The sequence below is a fragment of the Lissotriton helveticus genome, chromosome 9, assembly GCF_964261635.1.
Source record: "Lissotriton helveticus chromosome 9, aLisHel1.1, whole genome shotgun sequence".
Taxonomy (NCBI): Eukaryota; Metazoa; Chordata; class Amphibia; order Caudata; family Salamandridae; genus Lissotriton; species Lissotriton helveticus.
The window spans coordinates 377,701,244-377,727,424 of record NC_136070.1 but is presented as its reverse complement, the minus strand read 5'-3'; positions in this window follow the sequence as shown (position 1 = coordinate 377,727,424).

The following is a 26,181-nucleotide window of genomic DNA, read 5'->3' as shown; positions in this document are numbered from 1 at the left end:
TATCATCAGAAAGAGGCATTCTAGACAGGCAGTCCGCCCTGGCATTCTTCCCACCAGGAAGATAATGAATCGTAAAGTTGTACTCTTGCAACTTAGATATGATACGAACCAACCTTGCAGATGCTTTACCTGTACGATTGCAGTTAAGTAAATGAATAAGGGGTTTGTGGTCTGTGAAAATCTGAAATTGTGTACCCCACAAACACGTCTTAAACTTTTCTATTGCCTATACACACGCCAATGCTTCTTTCTCAATTGTGCTGCAGTAAAACTCAGCAGAACTCAAAGAACGGGAGGCAAATGAAAAAGGTGTGTTCCTTCTTATAGACCCACTGAGATAAAATAGCACCCAATCCTAACTTACTGGCATCCACAGTCACAAAACATGGCCGCCCAGCTGTAAATGCCAATAAAATAGCAGCTGTGGTAATGAGAGATTTACTTTTAGAGAAAGCCTCATTTGCTGCATCAGAACATTCAAAAACTTGGACATTTCTTAACAAGTCCCGCAAGGGTTGTACCACCAAAGCATACACATGTATACAAAATGAGCAGTATTCACATAAACCTAAAATGAGCAAAGTGTATCTCTGTTGCATGGTGGAGATGAATCTTTAGTGGCACAAACAAGGGACAATTTAGGGTTAATGCCCTGATCTGAGATGCAGTGGCCAAGGTAATCCAACTGATTAACAATGAATTTGCACCATGATACCCATGTTCTCAAAAACGCTAAGAACCCTTTCCAAAATTAAAGTTTGTTCCCTAGCACTCTCAGCAAAAAATAATACATCATCCTGAAAAGCCTGCACACTCTGGATGCTGCCCAAAACAGTATCTGGAATACACTTGCTACAGAGGCCAGACCAAAAGGCATGCACAAAAATGTAAATGCGTCAAATGGGGTAATAAATGCAGTAAGATCCCGGCTCTCTACAGCAAGTGTCAGTTGATGATAGGCTGATCTGAGCTCAAGCAATGAAAAAACATTGGCTCCCCCTAAATTTACAATTTTTTCATGCACTTTGGGTAGTGGTGGCAGTCAACGATAATGTTTTTGTTGAGAGTGCATAAGTCCACACAGAGGCGAATCTCACCTGTCTTTTTCTTCATGATAGCAACTGGACTAACCCTTTCAGATGAGTCAGTTGGCTGAATAACTAATTTATCAAGAAGATTCTTGAGATCCATCCTAATGCTCAAAGGTACCAATCTGACATTGTGTACTGCAGGGATGGCAGCTTCCTTGAGCTTGATTAAATGCCCGAACTTCGAAATATTTCCTAATTTATCACTAAAAATACCTTGACTTTTTTTAATAACACATTCCCAATTCACATCACTATCAGCTTCAATGAAAGTGATGGGATGATCAGCCAACCCTATGGGATTCTCTGCACCAGGTATCAACATGATCCCAAGTCTGGCCAAGTCCTGCCCCCCTATGATGTTCCTGCCTTTGATTGCAATGTAAATCTTTGTGGTGATTTGCCTTCCTAAACAGGACAAAGAATCAATAAAATACCCCAGCATGTCAATGTCTTGTTCACCAAAGGCTTTGGGCTGAATATCAGTTTTAGCCGGTGCCCTTGTGCCCCATTTTTCCATGAATAGTATATCTGAAGTTATGGTAATTGGTGCGTCACTGTTCTGCCAGTAACAGCAAGAAAATGTGAGATTTGAAGAAGTTGAGTGCTGGATGCCATGATAAATGAAGGTTAAACTGTATTAAAGCTGTAAATAATTTATATATATAAAAACAAAAGTATGTCTGTCTGTCTGTTTGTCCTTTATGCATTACTACACCCTTCATACGATCACCATGAAACTTTGGGAAGTTGTTGAGTACACTCGCGCGAAGGTTTCTGGCAGAAATTATTTTTAAATATCGGCCCCCCCAGGGTCCTCATAATCTTTCGAATACTGATGTATGCACGAGACGGAAAAACAAAAAATTGTGTATCCACAAGCACTCGAATAAATAAATAGAATTAAAACAGCATTCATCCGATCGCCAGGAAACTTAGGGAAGTTGTTGAGTACACTCCCGCGAAGGTTTCCGGCATAAAATGTTTTTAAATATCGGCCCCCCCAGGGCTCTCATAATCTTTCGAATACTGATGTACGCACCAGACGGAAAAACAAAAAATCATGTATCCACAAGCACTCGAATAAATAAAGAGAAATAAAGCGACACTTTGAAATGTCTAAGTTTCAATAAAATGACACAATGTAAATTGAATGTTATCATAACGAGATTCCTTGAATTTCCTTTCTTCGGAGATCGCAGCAACGCGCGACGGGTAAGCTAGTTCATAATAAGCAGTAAAAATTACACTTATTGTAAAAATAAATGAGACTTGCATGCAAATGACATAGAAAAATTATTACACCAGCAATTTGCGGGGTACGCCTTCCACAAATTGTGCAGTCTGAGGTATTTAAGTTAGGCTGTAGAAGGTGTCCCTGTCATTGAGTGTGCAGGCAATATAAATGAAATATTCTAAACAAGGTGTGCCTGTCACTGAGAGTGCAGGCAAAGTAAAAGAAAAGTTCTTAAAGCAGATGTGCCTGTCAACGAAAGTGCAGGCAAACTTAAATAGAATACCTTGTTAATAATGCAATGTTTCCTGAATCCAAGATGGCCTCTGGAAGAGACGCATAATGTGCTGATGCCTGGAGTGTTTAGCAACCAAGGCACAGGAGATTGTGGTTGAGCGTGTTACCATGCGATTTTCATAGATAGAAAAGGAACCCCTCCAATACACTGGAAAGTTCTGCAGGACTGCTTAAAAGGCCAGAATGCAGGGGCAGGCAACCATCAGTGAATGGCATATAAGGAAAAGGACAAAGACGCTTTCTCAAAGAAAATGAGCCAATCAGTGGGCTCAACTGCGACACATCCTTGTCACCAATATGTCGGGGTGGAAAATGTTCAGGAACAGCCACGGGTGAGTGCTGAAGAGCAAACTTTATTTCTTGAAGTAAGTCACAGTGAAGAGAGTCCACAACTGCTCCACAGGCTACCTCGAGGCTACTGCTCCAACAGACAGGATTTCGAGCAGAACACCCAGGACAGAGGAAGCGAAACACAGGTCACAATTGAACAACAACATTGAGTGTCCCGAGCGAGAGCATGGGACAATAACAAGGTGTTCATGACAAGGAAAAAAAGGCAATCTGTTAAACACAAAACTAGGCTTAGCAGTTTCTGCTGCTGATTCTTGCTTAGAGGGCTATCAAGCCTTTTTAAATACCTTCAAAAAGATGTTTGAAGGGTTCTGTTTAAGACTATTGAGTGGAAGAAGGACCATGTGACATACAGCAAGACAGTTGGATGTTTCAATCTGTCTCACATAATTCCGTCAGCTAAAACAACCTTGGTGAAAAGAACCAACATAATCCTGTTTTACTATGGATTGTAAGAAGATATAAATGACTAATTGATGCACTCTCTTAATTCTAAATCTTTCTCTGAATTAGTAGAGATGGTACTCTTTATTCACCATTGGTTGCACTAGCTGAGAGGTTAAAGTAGAAGTTCCTGAGGACTAGGAACAGTGGCAGTGCCCAGAACTCCTTCACAAAACACTAGATCTTCCTTGTCTGGGTGTACCTCCAAACAAGAAAAGCCTAGGCAAGTTGGGGCAAGAAGAGGTTCTTTATCAGAGGCAGAAAAGGCCCAGAGAAGAAATTCGGACCTATGTGTTGTATTGTGCAGATCCTGGTTATCTGATAACAGAGTGTTTGATATACCCACAGAAGCCCTTGGGAAACACAAGAACCCATCCTCAGTCAGGGAGGAAGGAATGAGTGAAATGGCTCCCCCTACCTTGAGGGCCGATTATGATGGCGGGCAGACTTTTGCTGCTGCAAAAGGTAGCGTCCGCCATAAGTGGGGCGGTCCCGCAAAACGAATTAGGATGCGCCCACCACACTGGCGGCACGCATCCTGTATGTTTACATTGTGGCAGGTGGCAGCACCCGCCACAATGTAAAAATACATATTTTGCATGTGTATGTACAACGTGGCAGGCACCATGCGGTGCCTGCCACCTTGTAAATGCAAATGCAGGGGGGTACCATAGGTACCCCCACGTGCAGCACCCCACCAAGGGGGCCCACAACGGCCCCCCGAAGGCATTCTCCGCCTGTATTTTTGCCGTGGGAACTCCACTGCAAAAGACAGGCATCATAATGCCCACAGTGGTGCCTGCACGGCACCGCCTCCATTGCCCCATAGTACCGGGTCCAGCAAGGTGGGCGGAAAAGGACCGCCTTGTGGGACCACGGCGGATGGTCTTTCCGTACGCCGCGGTACCATTCGCATTCCCACTGTCATCCCAATTCGGCGGTGGGAATATTGAGGTTGATGGCGAGCGGTCAGCCACCGCCGGGACGGTGGTCCTCACCGCTGGCCCGACGGTGGCGGGCAGCCTGCTATCGTAATGACCCCCTTGGACTTCTTTCTTCTCATGATTTGAGCATAATATCAGGAAAACAGTTATTTCTTCCCCAAGTTTCACAATGAGTCGATGTTAAATCTGAGATTCAGGCCTTGGTCTTGTTGAACTGTGGGGCATTTGGGATGTATTTTCATAGTGAGAGGGCATATACATATATTGGTCTTAGAAGGGATACAGAAATTATGCAGTCAATGGACAGGCCTTATTGTCTGCTGCTGTAAATAAAAATGCAGTGTTCATACTTGTCTCTTTTGGTTCACACAAATGACAACAGCATGTTTTCCTTTGATATAATTGCCTTACCTAACTACGCATATTTAGTCTGCCCTGGTTTGCCAGGCACAATACTTGCATAAATTGAAATATCTTTACCATTTCCTTGTTATCCCAATTTTGCCACAAACGTTGTTTCGCCTCTGGTAATTACTGTGCTCCAGTAGAAGATAATTCTGAGGAGACATCTTTAATTCTGACAACTGACAATTTGATTTCTATTCCAACTCATTGCCAAGAATATTCTCATATTTTCCTCAAGATGCCTGTGATCTCTTTGCAAACCCAAAGGGAGTTCGAGCAATAATTCCCTTTGGGAGAATATATTCATTGTCTAAGAAGAAAAAGGATGTACAGCAACGGTACCTATGGAAATATCTAAGATTGGTCTGATTGTCCAGTCCACTTTCCCAGCTGATGATTCTATGTTGTTTGTTACTAAGAATACCGCAAACCTCAGACAAACCGTACATTTTCTGACAAACCTGGAGCTCCGGGGAAGCGGAGGAGGGGTATACTCTAGCAGCAAGCAAGAGTACAACTTGAGCAGTTCTTCCCTGCTCCTTAATCCAGCTACTGTTGGGTGAGGCATGCCTAGTGTTTCCTGTGTGATGGAATCCTCTGGTTGCTCTCCAACTTGTTTCTGCTTGTTACTATTAATACATTGAGAGTGGAGAGAGACGCCTGATCGAAGCAGCAAAGCAATGATATTCTAGAAGGGACTTAGTCGATATTCGGTATTCACTGAAACCAGTCTATCAGATAGTCAAAGACTTTGGTGCCAGAGCGGATGGTTTACAAATCATGAGAAAGCCATATGTAACGGGCCTGTGGTACTGGGATACAGACCACACACTGATAACTAACAGTTGCAAGCAGCAACATCCGTATTTTGATTAATTTTATAGAGAAGCATCAATGAACTACAACAGAGGGATTTCAATGACTTTGAGACTTCTTAGGTAGTATTTAGGCTACTGGAGCTCTTTGACGAATGTAAAGAGTTTGCTTTGCCTATTGGCATGTGTGTACAAGGGTGGCTCATAATGAATGGTTCAGCCCGGCAGAAGGTAGCCTACTGATCTGCAGAAGTTTCAACCCCATCACGTGGTGTTCCACGAATGACAGGCATACTCTCATTGTTATTATATTCCTGTCTGTTTGATCCTCTGGCCCTTCTTCACTGAATGAAAGGCCTGATTTTGAAGAGGGCACCCACAGTCAACAAAAGGCCTTATCCTTGCATATCAGATTAGTACTATGGAGCTAGAGCTACAAGTGCATGCACTTCCCTCCTAAATGAGGCTCCAAGTGTCTTTGTTTGTATTTCCCTATTTTCAAAGAGTGGTGTTACGGGACACAATAAATCATAATTTCCCGCGAGGGTCTGATAATTTGTAGTGCTAAGACTTAACAATTTGTTCAGCGATATTTACTGTGGAGCAATAAAAGCATAAGCAAAAGAACACTGTTTACTAGTCGCTTTGGAGGATAATTATGGTAAATGTCACAAAAACTGTCAATACACTTCTGAAGAGCACATCAGTTAAGTTGAGAGAGAGCAGTTAATGTATGCTAGCATCCTATGTTTGATCATCCGTGTAGGTGAAAAGCACCATTTCATCTAAATTGCAAATTGACTGAGTCACTGGATCATTCATATTCTCTGTGTTTCCATTGAAAACGCTCACACACAGATGTGTTACATTTACCTCAGTAGGCCTTTTCTCAATCAAAGTAAAGTCATTGAGGCCACTTCTCAGAAGCATTCATGAGTCCAGAAAGTAGTTCTGTAGGAGTACTCTTTTATGTACTTTTGGAAGCCTTTGTGAATTGTCCCTGGCACGTTCAACTCACTATTCGTAAAAGCGCAAAGACACAGTTCTTTCTATTTGTACTCATTACATATGAATATACCTTGAATATTCCTAATTTATTTTCATGTTATATGTATTGGGGCCAAATCACAAAAGCATATACAAAAATGTTAAACAGATCTACAGCAATACTCATATACATGCTCTTAATTGCCTTTGTGAATCAGCTGAATGTTGTAGAAACTAAGAGGCATATTTACAAGTCCCTATCGCCACCACAACGTCACTTTTCATGACTTTGCGGTGGCGATAGAGGCTTCGCCTTATTTTCAGGGCAGTGTTAAGCCGCTTAATGTGGCTTAACGCTGTCTTGTAAATAAGGCACACGTTCACGCTATACTCAGCATGAAAGGGTAGGGCAGTGAGCGTTCCACCGTAACACCCATTGATTTGATGCTGCCCCATATTTACAAGGGTTGCGTAAATATGGGGCAGCTCCAAAATGAAGACCAGGGAAATCCTGGTCTTGCCCTGGCGCAACGAGGACACATTTTTAATTTCTCCTTGTTTATGCTGTTTCCATGTGTGCTGTGTTGTGCAGCACACATGGAAACAGCAACACGCCATTGATTGTTTATGTGCAGGAAGGTGACCCTTCCTGCACATAAGCAATCATAAAAAATGACATTTTGCAACCTTATGTGTGCTGCATTTAGCAGCCTACCTAGAAGTTTCAAAACACCATTTAAAGAGTGTTTATGTGCAGAAAGGAACACCTTCCTCCACATAAACAATCTTTCCCTGCAACGCGGACACCCATGCATCTGCAAGGGTGACTGCATTGGTGCTAGGCAGCTAAATTCAGCACCAGCGCAGGGGGAAATGCATGGCTGCACCATATTTTAAAAAATATGGTGCAGCCCTGCGTTTCAGAAGTGGCGGAGCACGGCGTTAAGTCAAGAAGGCCAACACGGCGCTCCGTCACTTCAATTGTAAATATACCCATGAATTTGCTCATATTAGCACCATAAACTTAAAAAAGTTTTAGAAACACATGTTGGAACCTCTGCTTATAATTACTTGCAAGAAGATTAGATTGTTGCTATTTTTGATATAGCGCAGAAACACACAGTGAGAAACATGTGGCCAGGTGCAATCGAATTAGCTTAAAGAAATAAAAATAAATAAAGCAAAGTAATTTCTGATTGCCAAAGTGTGGTTTTGCAGTTTCAACTGTGTACAGGCAGAACCTTTTGTAGGAATGTGCCATCGACATAATTGGTCTGATCAACCCAGGAGTGTAATAGTAGCCATATAAAACATGTAATCATAAAAACATTCTCAGCAAAACTCGGAAAACTTGAAAAATCCACCTTGTGCAATTGAGCAAATAGCAAGCATTGGGAAAGACAATTCATCTGGATAAGCTTATGCAAGAAAGCACGGAGATTCACAAACATGCAAGGACGACTGGGACTGTAGCATTGTGCTACCCACCTCTTTCTATGGACTTTGGGCCTTATTTATGAAGGCCTTGCGCCGCCGGTGCGTCACTTTTAACATGGGAAAAAGTGACGCACCAGTGGCGCAAGGCCTTCATAAATAAGGCCCTTTATGTTTGCATCCTACTTTATATCATCCAGCTTCATCATATGAGTGTGGAAAAGATTTAGAATCAAAATTAGAATAACAAATTGGTGCAAAGTGAAAAGCATTGTAATATCAAAAATCTGAAGGAAAATCACATTTAGATGCACTTTTAGAAGCACAAATCACATTTGAGCAAAAAAAATATGTCCAAAATCACTTTAGACAAAATCACATTGAGGTCCACCATCATCATTAATGCAATATCTATTTTTTATTTATTTATAAAATGTACAAAAAAAACCTGATGCATCATCAGCAGGATTTGGAAAATAATTGTAGCCAAAAAGGTACATTTGTGCTCAAAAGCACATTTAGATGCAAATCAGAACTATGTGCACATGCACTCTTGGTGCAACAACCACAGAAGTGCAAATACTGTTTAAGAACTAAAACATATTTAGGTACACAGCCACTTGTGTGTGGTGTCACTATGAGTGCCATCCTGGGAGGACTCAACAGGGGAAGTACGTAACTGGTTGGGAGGTGTTAAGATATGGATATTAATGGTTGTGACGTAATCAGAGAACAGTGCGTGATTGTATGTGGAGGAATAAAGACACAATCAACAAGAGGGGGGAACCAGGAGCAAGTTAAGGTCCAGTGTCCGTGCTCCACTATAAATGACTAAATCAAAGAGGACACTGTTCCGTAGTAGTGGGCACTTGTATGTCACGCAAGTAGGTCAGAGGGTGGAAAGAGGAAAGATAAGATAAAGAAAACAAGAGAGAAGAGGTAGAAAGAGAGGGTAGGGGTGGAAGAAGAAGGAGGAAAGGGGAAAAAAGAGAAGGAAAAAAGAGAGAGAAAGAAAGAGAGAAAAGAGGCAGCTGTTTATCCCCGGTTTCAAGGATCCAATCCCAAAGGGGAAGACCAAGTCTTGCCTCTTGTTCGCCCTCACACACCCTGAAGGCTGTCACGCTTCATCATCGGGCTTTTAGTGCTCCTCGTCAGACCGGCGCTGCAATGTCTGACGGGCTCCCGAAGGGTCTCTTTAGCGGAGATCTTTTAAAGAGAATACGCCGTAAAGTGCGTGCAAGTGTGAGGGCGGGACAGGTCAAAGGGTAGGATCCTATGTAAAAATAGTGGTGTAGTGCGTGCAGGTGAAGTTTAAAAATACCTAAGGGCATCCACTTGATGGATTCTTTATTCTCGTGGTGTCCTTGGTAGGTTAAAAAGCCAAGAGGTCAGTGAGTTACGTGGGGCTTTAATGTGCCAGTGTAACTAAACACAAGGTCTACATGTTTCACGCTGATGGTGTCTAAAAGATCAGTAGCGTTTTGTCAGGACCTAGAAATAAAGAGTGTAAAGTGCACGTCAATCTAAAAAAAGAGAAGAGGAGGGTTTTTAGGATGATAATTCTGTCAAGCACGTGGTTTGCCTTTGTAGGTCATTTCTAATGTCGTTAGGCAATCTCTGAAGGTAGATCTTGCCACGTGTGCCTCGGTGGGGATAAGGGAGAAAGGAACACAGAAAGAAAAACACACTCAGATAAACATAATAGGTAGAACAGTCCTCCAGTATCGTTGACCGGGAGGCTAAAACCTAAAAAGAATCATCAGTGCCTGAAAACTAAGCAGTGGCCATCAACAGATGGCTGACATAGACACATTTAGGACCAAAATGCACCTTACATGAGCGAAATAAAGTGGGTTAATCGCAGTTGGTGAACAGACACCGAAGTGCACATGAGTTGAGTGTGCAAAGGTGGACGTCGATCCAAAACCAAGCGGTGGCCCGGCGGCCCCCATCGACACGTGACCCCCAGAGGTGAGGGGGAGCGGTGCCCAGAGGGCGGGGCGCGCGTGGGACCGTGCCGTGAAGGAGATCGTACCCCCATGTACAGTGCTACGGTTGCACAGGAACCCTGAATCGCTTAATGCAGCACATGGCCCCCAAATGCAGAACACAGGAAGTGGGTAATGGTGTAGCTTACCCTGTAATCATGTTCAGGCTTCTGAGGCTAAGCGACGCTGGTTGTATAAGCATCCAGGTATACTGGAAAAATAGAACAGAGACCCCGCGGGGGTCGAGTTAATATTTGGCTCACCCTCGGAGAAGTGAAAGTCTAGCAGGGTGGAGACCTCTCGGGGTCTTAGCCCTCGTGGGGGAGAATTACTCACGGTTGTAGCTTGGTGCTCGCGTTTCCACACCTACCCCTTCCAGCGGCTGCCTAGTTCTGAGTTCAGACCTGTATCCACATATAGGGAGCGGGGCTGCCATTCGCGGGGCTGCCGTTAGCGGGGCTGAGATTCTTCTCCTTCCGGTTGGGCGTGGTGAGTGTGGTCAGTAGCGCGCATGTGCCGGTTAGAAGTGGCTGTGCTGTGTGCGCATGCGCGAACAGTGCGGGTGCTCCTGCCGAGTAAGAAAGTGTTTGTCAATGTACTGATGTTTGACAGAGTATGTGCCCGGGAGGAGACAGTGAGGAAATGGTCACCGGACAGTGTGTCCCAGATATGGAGGTGACGTCTAAGGTACCAGAAGTACGGGGCAGCCAAGGAGTGGGCAGCCCCGATTAATGTCGGCAGACAGGAGGCTCTAGAGCCACATCTCAAAATATGTATGGAGAATTAAGGGCAGGCGGGTGGCAGCACTATCAGACCGAAGGCTCGGTGGGGTTAAGTATTCCATGGTTGATATAGGTACACACCACCTGTGGTTACAGTGGGACCGGTGGCAGGTCATTCGATTTAGTGTACCAGGAAGCAGGAAAGCCCTGTATTGACACTATATGGGCCCAGTTGGTTTGAAAGGGGAGAGGTGGGCAACGGTTATAGTTCCACCCACGGAATATCGTCATTCAAGCCATGTATGTGTGTTTGGAGGCGGAACACCCAGCGCTGTTCCTGGCGGAGTAGTGCCCACTGATCCCAGCAGGGTCTAGCTTCCAGGACTGTCCACACCATCTCGTCGCATTTGTGATTGGAGTCCAGGTAATGATCAGTGAGTTTGGTCGCCATCCTCCCTCATCTGATGGTGCTTTTGTGTTCACTTATGCGAGTCTTGATTGGTCGTGATGTCATGTCGACATACCTGAGCTCGCAAGGGCACGTAATGAGATAGACACAGTTCTTGGAATTACAGTTAGTGTGGTTTCGTTGTTCCCAAATAAAGCTTCCTAGACGTAGTTGTTTGGTCTGTTTCGTCGTTGAGCATGCGTGGCAATTGCCACAGGGGCAATGGCCTGATACTCGGGGAAGGTTCCACAGTGTGGTGTCTCCAGTTGTCCTTTCTTTTTCACGGGGGCGTGTGTGAACCAGCATGTCACGGAGGTTAGCTGTGCTTCCGAAAGCAAAACGGGGTTGTGCTAGTTCCAGTGTATCGCTGTTGAGCGTTCTCCATTTCCGTTTGATGATAGTCTTCACTTTGTTAGATAAAGGAGTGAATGTGGTCACGCAAGTGAGGGTTTGATTGGCTTCTTTCTCTCTGTTTTCCAGTAAGGCTTGTCAGTTGTTATTTTTGCCACGCTTGCGCACTCTGGTTACCACACGGGCAGGGTAGTGTCTGTCAAGAAGGTTCTGTTCCGGGTTCCCAACCTCTGCTTCGTAGTCTCTCATGGTGGTACAGTTGCGGCGTATCCGTAAGAATTGCCCATACAGGAGGTTTTTGCGTAGGGCCTTGGGATGGTGACTCCGGTAATCCAACAGACTGTTGCGGTCTGTGCTTTTTTTGTTATGCAATGTGGTTTTCAATATTCTGTCCTCCAGAACAATCTTCAGGTCTAGAAAAGGGATACTTGAGTCACTCGAGGTACATGTGAAGCGTAGGTGTTCGTCGAGGCTGTTGATCCACTCCAGGAACCTATTGCAGATGTCTTTAGGCCCCCTCCACGGGATAAGGACATCATCTATATATCTTTCTCCATGTTATCAGGTTCTTCTGATAACAGTTGCTGTTAGAGAAGATGTTCCTCGCCTCGAAAGCGGACATGTAAAGCCCCGACAGGCTCGGCGCAAAAGTGCCACCCATGCTGGTCCCCTGCACTTGGTGGTACATGATGGCGTTGTGCATGAAAAAAATATTTTTGAGTGCTAGGGTGATTAGGTCCAGTATGAAATTTGCCGGGGTATCTGGTTGAAGATCAGTTTCCCTAAGAAATTGTCCGACCACCTCAATTTTGGCGTCCTGGGGAATGTTTGTGTAAAGTGCCTCCACGTCCAACGTGACGAGGAGGTCAATCAGTTCAGTGTTGTCCTCATTGATGGTGTCTATGAGGTTGAGTACATCTCGTGTATCCTTGAGATACGCTGGAGTTGCCTGTACCAGTGGGCGTAGGAAAGGTAGCTGAACTGGCTGAGGGGTTCCAAGGGAGAGTTGATGCCAGAGACAATTGGTCGGCCGGGCGGAGGAGAGACACCTTTGTGGATCTTCGGGAGGGCGTACAAATATGGCATGGTAGGTTTGTCATTCACCAGAAAGGCTGCTTCATGGGTGGAGATCCACCCCTCAGTATTAGCTTCATTCACCATGACGCGGATCTGTTTCGATAGCTGATCCGTGGGGTCATTCCTCATCTTTTCGTAGTATCTCGTGTTGCTTAGTTGTCTGATGCATTCTTGATCATAGTCGTCCGTGTCAAGAAGGACTGTGGCTTCCCCCTTGTCCGCCGGTTTTATGGTGATGGTCCTGTCCTTGATGTACTAGAAATCCTCAAACTCCTTCTCAGGGGTCTTACCAATAAGTAGTCCATTCAAAAGCAGCAAAGAAATCAACAGAGAATCTGAAATATGAAAAGACATCTTTATTACAATTAATTGTGAGGCTACGTCGCCCAGTCACACCTAAAGCAACTGAATGAGGCAGCCTCCTGAATGGTCTCAGCACAGAACTTTTATACCATTTATTATGCCCTAGGCACACATTTTCTCTTTGAAGTACATTATTGTTGGTCACTCCCAGGACGTGCACACAAAGCACTGTATGATGACAAACCCACTTTCAAGATAAGTCCAGGCCATAAACAATGTCCACATAATGCGTACATTCTCTAGCTGACAAGGCCGGATAAACCCAAAACAGTAAGATCACAGCCCATGTCATAAATAGCTCGTGGAGGCAGGAACAGGAACAGATGGAAGTAAGATAGGCACGTTTGTGTGTAGTAAATCTTTACAATGTCCTGTGCTCTGATCTATAATCTTGATCAGCTAAAGGGCAGGAACTGGCTTGGCAAGGTTAGCCTCAAGCAACAGGGTCAGCTTTCGCCAGGTCATGCAGGAGTCAGCACAAACCCATGCTAAGGTTATGTCCTTAAATACTTGTTCTGCCACAGTGAGGGCCTACTGTAAGGGCAATCCACAAAATGGCTGCTATGCACAAGATGGAACCTGAGGGTTCAGAACAAAACCTTCAAATACACAGTGAATCCATTGGTGTAACATGACGAAAACACTTGCACTTGCTGAACTCACTGTTTACGGTCTGCTGTTACCAAATTCATAACAGAATCATGATATTCAAAACACAGGTTCAGAATTCAAGGAACCACAGACCATCCTTTTGCCCTTACATAGGCAATCACTCAGTCTATATCTGCAACTGTGCCCAAAGTCCGTTATAAGCCTCTTTGGAAGGCTTCTATTGTCTATCAAATCCGCTTCCATTGTCTTCTTCCGCGTTGGCCTCTCGATTCAGGCCTTTTCATGAGAAAAAGTACTGCTTAGTTGGAGTGCCCTCCTGGCAAACACCCATAGCTCACTCGAAAGTCTCAATGTCTCAAAACAATGCACCAGTGTCTTTTCTTTGTGGCAGACACTACAAATGATGTGCTCTTCATTGATCATGGGCACAAAACATCTTGTGCAGATCCAAGCACTACTGAGAAACAACCTCTCAAGATCAGCAGCACTTTCAGACTCCAACACTCATTATTTAGTGTCAGAGGACGCTCAAGCTGCTCTCTCATGGGCACCAGAATATATTGCCTTTCCGTCGGAGCAAAGGGAAAAGAGGTGTGTGTGTGGCCAAAACTCGGGCCAAGGGCTCAAGGGACTGTACACTGTCAGAGGTTTCCAGCACATAACAGGTAGAAAGCTCAAACAAACAGAAGCTCTCATTCTGTGGCAAACAAGGAACCAGCTTCTTTTTTTTTCTGCAACACCTTCCGATGAAGCAAATGCCTTGCTTGGGAGGTACCATTGACGGCACGCTGATGATCGCTGTCCAGCCTCGCGACTTTCTGGTTGCAGGAATTGTAGAGCCAAGAAGTCTGTCATTCATCTGTAGCGGTCACTGATGGGGAGTGGGCTTAGTCTCGATCACAGGTTTGCAGGGTATCACTCTTCCTTTGACTCTTGAAGATCCCGCAGAACCTAGTGATATAGGAAATGTAACACAATTGTTAGTTTCCTTCAAATCAAGCACAAAAAACTGTTCATGGGTTTTAACAAGGGGACTGCAAGCAGGTGGCCTGCAATCTGCAAGGGAGTGGCAATACGCCATGGGAATCTAAATGGATGTCCTCACACAGTGGCATTGTCTAATGGGGTAAATACATATTTTCCTCAATGATTAAGCCTAGGTGTTCCTAAATTCCTTATCTAGAACATCTCAAATAGAGAAATGACATAATACAATTATCAAGGACATGAAGAAAAGTCCCTTTAGAAAATGTGCATCAAGTGCACTATGCAATACAAAGGCTAATGATCAAATGTGCAGACAAAAAGACAAGAACTAGAGAGTCCTGGTATTTGCATGATTAGAACACATCTGATCCCACCAAAAATCAAAGCAGCAGGAACAGAAGAGAACTGAAAAATTAAAATAGACATTGAAAATTCGTCATGTTCAAAAGGTAAACTTAAGATATCTCCTATCGAGATGGAAACTTGTCTTACTATAATATTGGGTCAGTTAACCAGTCTATTACTACCCCGACAGTCAGTCTGAAAAAACATTGAAGTAGGCCTGAGGAAAATTCTTGAAAACCAGTCTGGTCATACAAAAGGGAATTATACATAACATGGGGGGGTCCCTGATACATCACTGCAGTCTAGAAGTGTGAACATAAACAATACGCCCATAATAATAAATGGGCTGACTGGTGAAAGGAATATGGAAAAGGGAAATGGAACTAGGACACAACTAAAATCCCCAATAACTAAGCATGATGCGACATCGGTCAGGGGAGAAGCAACAAAAGAAAAATCTATAGGAAGAACAAGAGTTTGCTTGGGTGCCTCAGGCATGTGACACAGCACCAAGAGTACGGGGGATACACAAAAGACCAAAGTTACACAAATTTTAACTCTACCGCTGACAACTACACCATATACGGTAATCCTAACTAATGTTCCTGTTCTCTCTTCAGGGAGAAAAAACTAATGAAACCTGGTTTCCTTTCAAGGGACAAAGCCATATGCTATTTGGGAAACAGAACATGATTAAGCAATGCAATATAGAAATTAGGCCACCTTGAGTCACAGATCTATAATTCCATCCTTAGGTCCAATCAAGGATACATAAATGTAGGGCTGCCTGTTCCTTTAAGGGGAGGGGCAGTAAGTGACTAACAGCAGGTGACACACTTTGATCCTGTATATCTTTTTAGTTTTCTTCAATATCATTATAGCCAAATTTAGGCATGCACTGGTAAAAGTGCTGCCTGTCTTCCTCACAGTATGAAAACCATATCTGTGAAATGTATCCTCATACCAAATCCATCCAACTGTTGTGCAACGATACGTATCGTCATACGGGTCCCTTTACAACACAGGGGAACTTGTAGTAGTAACAACATAAAACAAAACATACACACAAAAAAAATGCACATGTCAAGCCATCAGATATACTTGCTGTATATCAAGCACAAAAAAAAAGAAAGCTTGACAAAACAATAGCATATGCGAATAAGCGGTGACACACAGCACCATGGCACATGTACTTTATGCACTGTAATCCTGCAGCCCAAAACCCAATATTTGGGCCTGTCTAAATTTGTCAGGTCTAAAATCCTTACCCTACTTTTGACAGTAGAGCACCAGGCAGTGGGAGTCTGCTGTCAAATATAACTTTGCTGTCTCTCTTCTAACATACAGGACCAGCTAAAATATTTCACGATAGGGCCAAATACACAAACGAAAACATGAACATTTCTTTCCAAAGAAATTACACAAAAACACATCTCCTTTCAACTAACCAAACTCACGTGTCTTGTCAGCCTTAGAACAATCCATGAATGACCTGTAGGCAGAAGCAGAAAAATACACAACACAAAAAAAACACATTTTAACATACACAAAAATACATTTTCATTACTTAACTGTTACTCTCTTGTCAGTTCACCTCGCAACATCAAGCCACCTTATTTTTACCGTTCTAAAAGAAATGGTTACACTGACACTCCATATTAATTTGGCACCTATAATTTCCACTGTGAAAAATAATTCCTAATTAGCAAATCATTTTCACTTAGGCCTGTAGCCTGTAGCCTTAAAAATTTTGGAAAAGGGCTGCATATTATTTCTATCTAAGACTTAATGCAACACTTCGTTTTCTGTCAAATAAACACAACTAGCAAACATTATTTTTCTTAGCGTGGAGACACAAATGTATCAGTTCTGCAGAGCATTTAACACAATGTTTGGGACTTTCAAAGAAACCCCTTTTTATTTTCCCTATTAAATTAAGTTCTTTCATTTTATTGATGTTCTCACGGAGGAACCAGAAACCCCACCTTTAGAGGCTCGTTCAGCAAGGTCATTCTGCATTCCTCGGAGGCAAAGTCCTAATTAAAAGGTCACAAATGTCAACATGACAGCCTCATCCATTGTTTACAGAAAACTAAAGATAGCATCTTAGCGCAACTGGAGCAACCTGTTCTCCTAGCCCACAGTTTCTGCTCTTTTTTTTTTTTAGGCTGACAAAGACAGACCAGTTTTTAGAACAAATGTTTGTTGCAATGGTACTCATTTCAGCAAATTTAATTGGATCTCACTGGGCCATTTAAAAGTAAACCCAAATGGGGACAAGCTGCAAATTTGTATTATACACAAATGTATGCATTTACTGAAGCCAGAGACACTTTAAAAAGTACTCTAAATGAAAGCAAAATGCAGTTTAAACAGTGCTTTTACTCAAAATCGACTTTCATATTTTGGGTATTAAAAAATGAATATCCTACAATTTTCTTGCATAATATGTATTACTAGAATGTCTATTACATAACCCTTGAGTCAGGCATTTGAAAATAATAACTTATACTTTATAAAAATTAGCTTGCTTGCGCCTATGCCAAGGGGAAATTATACACACGAATGCTTGTCATTTTAGTGATGCAACATAACTTAAATCAAATTTTAATGCTAGGAGGTCATAGTATGAGTGTTAAGCTTTATAAATATTAAAAAACGATTTTTGTAGCACTTATTTTTAATAATTATTTTTCATAATTAATAATTTTTTCTTCTAATAAAACCAATTATTCCTTTTTGTGAATGTTGTACATATAAGAGCCTGCTGCATCCCTTGCCTATCATTTAGATGCATTAACTCACAAACCTAAGTGCATATGCCAAACTTAAAACGCGCCACATTCCTGCATCACATTTTTGCGCCACATTTATTTAAAAGGACGGTTATGCAAAATTCCACCCGTGTTTAACTGGAAAAGTGCTGGCTGAATGAACATTCCTATCAAATATACTGCAGCTGAAATGTTTGCCTATGAACATCTAATACAGTGCATCTAAGGAAAATGCTGTAAATTTATTAATTTTTGTAAAAATAGACAATTTCGGGGGGGGTTTTGGGGCCTCATTTATATCTATTGAATGTTTTTCCTAATTTTATCCTTTAAGCGTGTAACGGCAGTTTTGTATATGTGCACAATTGCTCATTCTACAAACTAAAGATCAACACATACCCATCTTAGCACATTACATGTTTCATTTCTGAATCTTTTACTCAAGTTTCTACTCAAAATTAACCAACCAGCATTTTACTTAACAGACTGAAAACATCAAGAAAACCAACAAACACACATTGGGCCCACTCCATACACAAACAGAAAGGAGGTCAAACACTCAGGACACACAATACAGCGCGCTTTAGCTAAATAGAGCTCATAAGTTGGAGTTACAACCGGAGGTATCAGACATGAACCCTCCAATCGGGAATCCCTGTTGCAACTTAAACAAAACCAAATACCAAATTTGCTATGATTAGGCATCTGCGCTCACTAACCAAGCTTCAAACTTCAAGGGGCTAATCTCTATCAATACACTCGCAAATGTACGAGACCCTCGGTTTTTGAATATTGCAATGTTCAAATAAACTAAGGACCAAAGAACTAAGAACTGGGAGCGACCCACTTATACTTCAACTAAAGCAGATGGAGAAAAGTCTCTTCATTACCTGCCTACACAAATTGCTATACAAACCTATCAAAGCTATACCAAACAAATAGTTGTCCAAATTCTAACTGCCAAGTTCTAACTGCACTAACAGTCTCTTTTTTTAAAAAAAACACTTACGCCAAAAAGGTTCCTCAGTCAGGAGTGACATCTTTTGGAGAGTTTAAGTCAGAAAAATCAAAAATATACTGGGCCGCAGAGACAAAGAATCCCCCAGAACCTCTGTGCACAGAGTACCTCTTTTAGTAGATTTCTGTCTTGCCTGCCCCAGTAGATTTCTGTCCTCTGACAAGATTACTCCTCCAGATAGTCACTTCTTGATGAGGCCCATCGTTGGTCGCGCCATCTGATGTACTAGAAATCCTCAAACTCCTTCTCAGGGGTCTTACCAATAAGTAGTCCATTCAAAAGCAGCAAAGAAATCAACAGAGAATCTGAAATATGAAAAGACATCTTTATTACAATTAATTGTGAGGCTACGTCGCCCAATCACACCTAAAGCAACTGAATGAGGCAGCCTCCTGAATGGTCTCAGCACAGAACTTTTATACCATTTATTATGCCCTAGGCACACATTTTATCTTTGAAGTACATTATTGTTGGTCACTCCCAGGACGTGCACACAAAGCACTGTATGATGACAAACCCACTTTCAAGATAAGTCCAGGCCATAAACAATGTCCACATAATGCGTACATTCTCTAGCTGACAAGGCCGGATAAACCCAAAACAGTAAGATCACAGCCCATGTCATAAATAGCTCGTGGAGGCAGGAACAGGAACAGATGGAAGTAAGCTAGGCACGTTTGTGTGTAGTAAATCTTTACAATGTCCTGTGCTCTGATCTATAATCTTGATCAGCTAAAGGGCAGGAACTGGCTTGGCAAGGTTAGCCTCAAGCAACAGGGTCAGCTTTCGCCAGGTCATGCAGGAGTCAGCACAAACCCATGCTAAGGTTATGTCCTTAAATACTTGTTCTGCCACAGTAAGGGCCTACTGTAAGGGCAATCCACAAAATGGCTGCTATGCACAAGATGGAACCTGAGGGTTCAGAACAAAACCTTCAAATACACAGTGAATCCATTGGTGTAACATGACGAAAACACTTGCACTTGCTGAACTCACTGTTTACGGTCTGCTGTTACCAAATTCATAACAGAATCATGATATTTAAAACACAGGTTCAGAATTCAAGAAACCACATCCTTTTTGAGTGCTTCCAGACTATGTCTTACTGAGTTTGGGAGATTGTTAAAGATGCTGCCCCGTGGCAAGTTGTTGGCCTCTTTGAGGACAGCTTTTTCGAATGTTAAGACCTCGCTGGGGACCATTGACGCTGTGATTGATTGATTGATTGATTGATTTGGAGGGGTGTCGTAAACCCGAATCTGTTCGCTCAGGGGCTGGTCTGCCTTGAAAAAAAGCTTGTAGTCAGATTTTCCTAAAGAGTTTGGTGGAGCTCTTGATTCAATCTGAATTCGTCTTCCTTAGGGGTTGGGACACAACCCAGTCCTAATTCCAGTGCTGTAGTTTCATCTTGGTTCAAGTTTCTTTTGGACAGGTTGACCACTAAGGTCTTGGGTATGTCATGCTCCGGGTCTGTCTCTGTTGTTGTTGGCCTCCGTCTTGCCAGTGTACTTGCTTCTGCCCTCTTCTTCTTCCTCTGCATCGCCCCCTGCCTCTGTACTGAAAAGGAGGTGGTGGGTTCGGGAAGAAAGATTGAGGGCCCTGTTGGGGGTAGCCTGGAGGTGGTCCTGGAAATCCTGGGTACCACATAGGGCCCTGCGGGGGATAGGTGGTGGGATGGTATCCATACATTGGGGTCGGTATGTTCGGTGGGGGGGAAGTATGCCCGCCATGTCCTGGTTTCTGCCCCAGCTTCTATCACTGGAATTACTGAAGGCGGATCTCCCTGAGTTGTTGCAAGATACTGACCCATCCTCTGAGAGGGCGTCGGTGTCTGTGGTCTGGTAGTCCTCTTTGCTGTAAGAATAGACTTTTTTTCCGGTCAAATTTTTTCACATCCTTCTGCAGTTTGGATATGTTTTGTTGGAGTAAATAGTCCCGGTGATCATTCATTTCAGCGTAAATCTCTGGGAGGCGTGATTTGAATGCTGCTATGCTGATCCCAGCTTTCAGCCCATCTTCCGATATTTTGATCTTAATGATAAGTGCCTCAGAGATGTGTCTCGCCGTGCTGCTGATCAGGATGAGCCAGTCGCGGGTACATTTCCACGCAATCTGCCTCCATTCTTTTCTGAAGACCAGATCATCGAGGAAGATCCTGGGAGCGGTCCGGATAGTTAGTCCGTTTGGGGCCGCATTGGCTCTGAGGTATTCAGTCATCACCTGGCCATGTAATGCCACTTTGACTTGGGCTTTTTTGAGAGAGGCTAGAGAATTCCAATCACCCTGGAGGCTAGTTCCAGCCATATTACCAGCTGTGTCTAGGAGTGAGGGTGTTTTGAGGATTTCTGAGACTATGTCTTCGCCATAGCCTAGGCCTAGATTGTCACCCATGCTGGTGGTCGTCATGTTCTGTATCTTGGTCTGTGAGTGTGGGGAAAGAAAGATAAAAAGAAGGGAAAAAGATAGAGGGTCCCTCGGCTGGGCCGCCGTGCAAGTACTCAATCAACAAGAGGGGGGGACCAGGAGCAAGTTAAGGTCCAGTGTCCGTGCTCCACTATAAATGACTAAATCAAAGAGGACACTGTTCCGTGGTAATGGGCGCTTGTATGTCACCCAAGTAGGTCAGAGGGTGGAAAGAGGAAAGATAAGATAAAGTAAAGAAGAGAGAAGAGGTAGAAAGAGAGGGTAGGGGTGGAAGAAGAGGGAGGAAAGGGGAAAAAAGAGAAGGAAAAAAGAGAGAGAAAGAAAGAGAGAAAAGAGGCAGCTGTTTATCCCCGAAAGGTCTCCAACGAGCTAGACTTTCACTTCTCCGAGGGTGAGCCATGTATTAACTCGACCTCCGCGGGGTCTCTGTTCTATTTTTCCAGTATACCTGGATGCTTATATAACCAGCGCCGCTTAGCCTCAGAAGCCTTAACATGATTACAGGGTAAGCTACACCATTACCCACTTCCTGTGGTCTGCATTTGGGGGCTATGTGCTGCATTAAGCGATTCAGGGTTCCTATGCACCCGTAGCACTGTACATGGGGGTACAATCTCCTTCGCAGAGCAGTCCCACGTGCGCCCCCCTCTGGGCACCACTCCCCCTCACCTCTGGGGGTCACGTGTTGATTGGGGGCCGCCGGACCACCGCACGGTTTTGGATCGACGTACACCTTTGCACACTCAACTCATGTGCACTTTGGTGTCTCTTCGACAACTGCGATTAACCCACTTTATTTCGCTCATGTAAGGTGCATTTTGGTCCTAAATGTATCTATGTCAACAATTTGTCGATGGCCACTGCTTAGTTTTCAGGCACTGATGATTCTTTTTAGGTTTTAGCCTCCCGGTCCACGATACTGGAGGACTATTCTACCTATTATGTTTATCTGACTGTGTTTTTCTTTCTGTGTTCCTTTCTCCCTTATCCCCACCCAGGCACACATGGCAAGATCTACCTTGAGAGATCGCCTAACGACATTAGAAATTACCTACAAAGGCAAACCACGTGCTTGACAGGGTTATCACCCTGAAACCCTCCTCTTCTCTTTTTAGATTGACGTGCACTTTACACTCTTTACTTCTAGGTCCTCACGAAACGCTACTGATCTTTTAGACACCATCAGCGTGAAACATGTAGACCTTGTGTTTAGGTACACTGACACATTAAAGCCCCAAGTAACTCACTGACCTCTTGGTTTTTTTAACCTACCAAGGACACCACGAGAATAAAGAATCCATCAAGTGGATGCCCTTAGGTATTTTTAAACTTCACCTGCACGCACTACGCGACTATTTTCACATAGGATCCTACCCTTTGACCTGTCCCGCCCTCACACTTGCACTCCGCTAAAGATACCCTTCGGGGGCCCGTCAGACATTGCAGCGCCGGTCTGATGAGGAGCACTAAAAGCCCGATGATGAATCATGACATCCTTCGGGGGTGTGAGGGCGAATAAGAGGCAAGACTTGGTCTTCCTCTACGGGATTGGATCCTTGAAACCGGGGATAAACCACTGCCTCTTTTCTTTCTTTTTTTCTCTCTCTTTTTTCCTTCTTTTTTTCCCTTTCCTCCCTCGTCTTCTACCCCTACCCTCTCTTTCTACCTCTTCTCTCTTCTTTACTTTATCTTATCTTTCCTCTTTCCACCCTCTGACCTACTTGGGTGACATACAAGCGCTCATTACCATGGAACAGTGTCCTCTTTGATTTAGAGGAATAAAGACACACCATCCAGAGCTCTTTGTGTGGCGTATTTATTTGTATGCTCCTGGGTTGAGGAGAATCCTATAACTGGCGACAAATGCAGAATGTGTGCCCTGATGAAATAATACTGCTCTCCCTTGAAGTTTGCAACATAACAGCAAGCTCCTGGTTTGTGCCACATGCACCCAATTCGACGAGAAGCCCGGCTACAGCCCATATAAAGCCCAGAAGAAATTGTAGGCCCTGCAGAGGAGTGCATTCGAAAAAACCACCTGAACCCACTGGCAAGGCCCAAACAAGAGATACGGTGCCATAGCATAACACAGAGCCATCATCAATACAAAGCAAAATGCTAAAAGCCATGATAATCAGGTATGAAAATGCAGATGTACTTACCAGCAAGAGCGAGGGAAGTGCCACACGACCTCAAGTCAGTTCAGATGACCAGACACACTCAAGCTGACGATGAATGCACAGGGGTGAGCGGCATCCAATGCACTGGAAGGCCATAGGAATTATGACATTTTTCAATGGCTGCAGAAAAAGTGTGACGTACGGTGCAACTGCATTCCTGTAAACACCACCGCCATTCAACACGGCGAAGAAGCAGAATAATGGCGATAGGTGGACAGCATGGATCGAGACGTTTGATGATTTCATAGATGTCCTAGTAGAAGTAGATGATAAGAAAATAATTAAATACTGAAAGAATCTTCCTGGTGATGGAGCGACAGAAGTGAAAAAAAAAATATTACAAGCTGATGCAATATCTTGCAGTCAGATCAAAGAAGCATTGGATGCCAAGTTCAATCCAATGGTGAATGTCTTCTATGAAAGGTATGTTTTTCAGTCAAGCCAGACAGCAAACTGATAGAACGATGGATGAGTTTGTTGAAAGACTTGGTGCGCTCATCAAACACTGCAACTTTAGTGAATTTAATGATGAAGAAGACATACGTCTTCGAGTCATCGATGGCTGTCTTTCAGACTCCTTTAGAAGACACTTGTTGAGAGAGACCTAACTTCGAGAAATTCATAATGGCTGTAAGAGCCAGGGAAAGAACAGATCGAAAAGTCACTGATAAGGAAGCTAGAATAGTGAAGTTTGGAAAAGTCATCACAAGTGCAAGATAGATGCATACAAATCAATGCCTCCACAGAAGAAAAAGTGTTTCAGATGTGGGTTTTTATTTGCTATGCAAAGGTGCGGGAAAAAACCCCACATGATAGTGGTTTGCAAGTCAAAAGAAAAACCAACTGCAACACAGCGAGAAGAGAAAATACACGTCAGAAGGTTCCAGAAGCATTCTTGCTCTGCCCACAGGCTAAAAAGCAACATCACTTACATCAACAAAGTCGATCATCATCAAGTTCATCCTACAAAGGATAATCGGTTTCACTATTGAGCGCACACAAAGAGGACGGATGGGCCATAATAGCTTTGACCAAAGAAAGACATAGGTGTGGCTGCTTGCAAAGAAGAACCGAAGACTAAGACCAACCAACAAGCGAAACAACAGAACTCTTTTGAATGTTGTGCCAAGTTACAATAAAAGTCAATGGTTGCCCTAAAGCTTTTATTATCGACAGAGGTGCGTCAATTAACATCATGCCTGTCAAAAAGTTCAAAAGCCTATCTCCTGTGCCACGACTCAACCCATCAAACGTGAAAGTGTACATGTGGGCTGCTTCTAAACCATTGCAGAGTCAAGGGTTATTCACTGCGACATTCAAACACAATGCAGTATCTGTGCAATCATCAAATTCATGTTCTTCAAGGAGCTTCGTCCATTTCCCGTCATTATTTCACAACCTAGACAGGCTCTAGACGATGAAAGTGCAACTTCACATCAATGAGGATATTTGCACTGTGGGGCCGCAAAGTTGCGTCCACTTGCAAGGAGCTATTGAGAAAGTAGCAGAAATGCTATTATATAGCTTGTTCCAGGTACAAGCAGCGAAGCTTTGGAACAGCCTTCCCCTGGATCTTAAACAGATGCAGGACCTTCTCCCTTTTAGGAAATCATTGAAAACCTGGCTATTCCAACAACAGTGCAATACTAGCAAGTTTAGTGCTTCATTAGCCCCCACCCAGCATCCGTAGCGCCGGGACACTCTATCAAGTAGCCGTGCACTTTACAAGTCCCTAACATAACATTACAAGTCCTTAACATATATGACAATTCAGAAAGGGGGTGGTGATGGACAGAGCATCTGAGTTAAACAGAACACTCATACCCAGTCAAAAGATCAGGGCTTCATCCATCACCGTTTTTTAGCTCACTGCACCATCCCAGTTCAGAACCTGGCTATATGCAAATTAGTCTGACCCTGGCCCAGTGCATCATGGGAACAGGACAGACCAAACTACCAAGCCAATTCTTTACTGGAAAGGAAACAAGCTTCCGGGGACCAGTTTCTGGCATTACAGCCGTCTTCGGCCCGGCTTGCTTGAATCCTGATGGTGCAGTGAGCAAGGGACTCACATCTGAGCATACCCTGCCACTCCTATAGGGGCCAAAACGATTCAGAAAGGGGGTGGTGAGAGTCCATCACCACCCCCTTTTCTAACATATATGACAGCATTGAATGCTCCCCTGTTCCTATGCCATGGGTGTTGCCCATAGTGTTGGTGCAAAAAAAGGACAGTGAGGGTGCAGTGTCTATCTGCGTTGATATGTGCCAGCCAACAAAGTGATCAAAAGAGAACGACATCCTGGTCCACACATAGCGGAAATGATCAGCAGCTGAATGGTGCTAAAGTCTTCTCCCGACTTGACATGAACAAGGGATACCATCAAATCGAGTTGGAAGAGAATTGTAGGTACATTACTACTTTTTTTTAACTCATGTTGGTTTGTTCAGATACAAAAGGTTGAGCTTTGGAGTGTCATCATCTGCAGAAATATTTCAGGATGTTATACATTGAATAGTACAACCTATCAAGAATGCTTTCAACTACAGTGATGATATACGTGCATTTGGAGCAATGGAAAAGTAGCATGACAAGGCTCTTACACAAGAGTTCCAATTACTTGCTGATGCAGCGCCCACTCTGGACTCAGCAAAGTGTGAGTTCCACAAGACCAAACTTAATACTTGGGACACTTTTTTTTGATGGGGGAATGACTCCTAACCCTGATAAAGTGAAAACAGCTACTTGCCCCCCACAAGACGTCACTATGCTGCGAGCCTACTTGTCATTGCCAGTTATTGTTCACGATAAATTCGTGATTTTGTCACTTTGAGTGCTCCATTAAGAGAACTCACGAAACAAAATGTCCTGTTTCAATGATCTGATAAATGT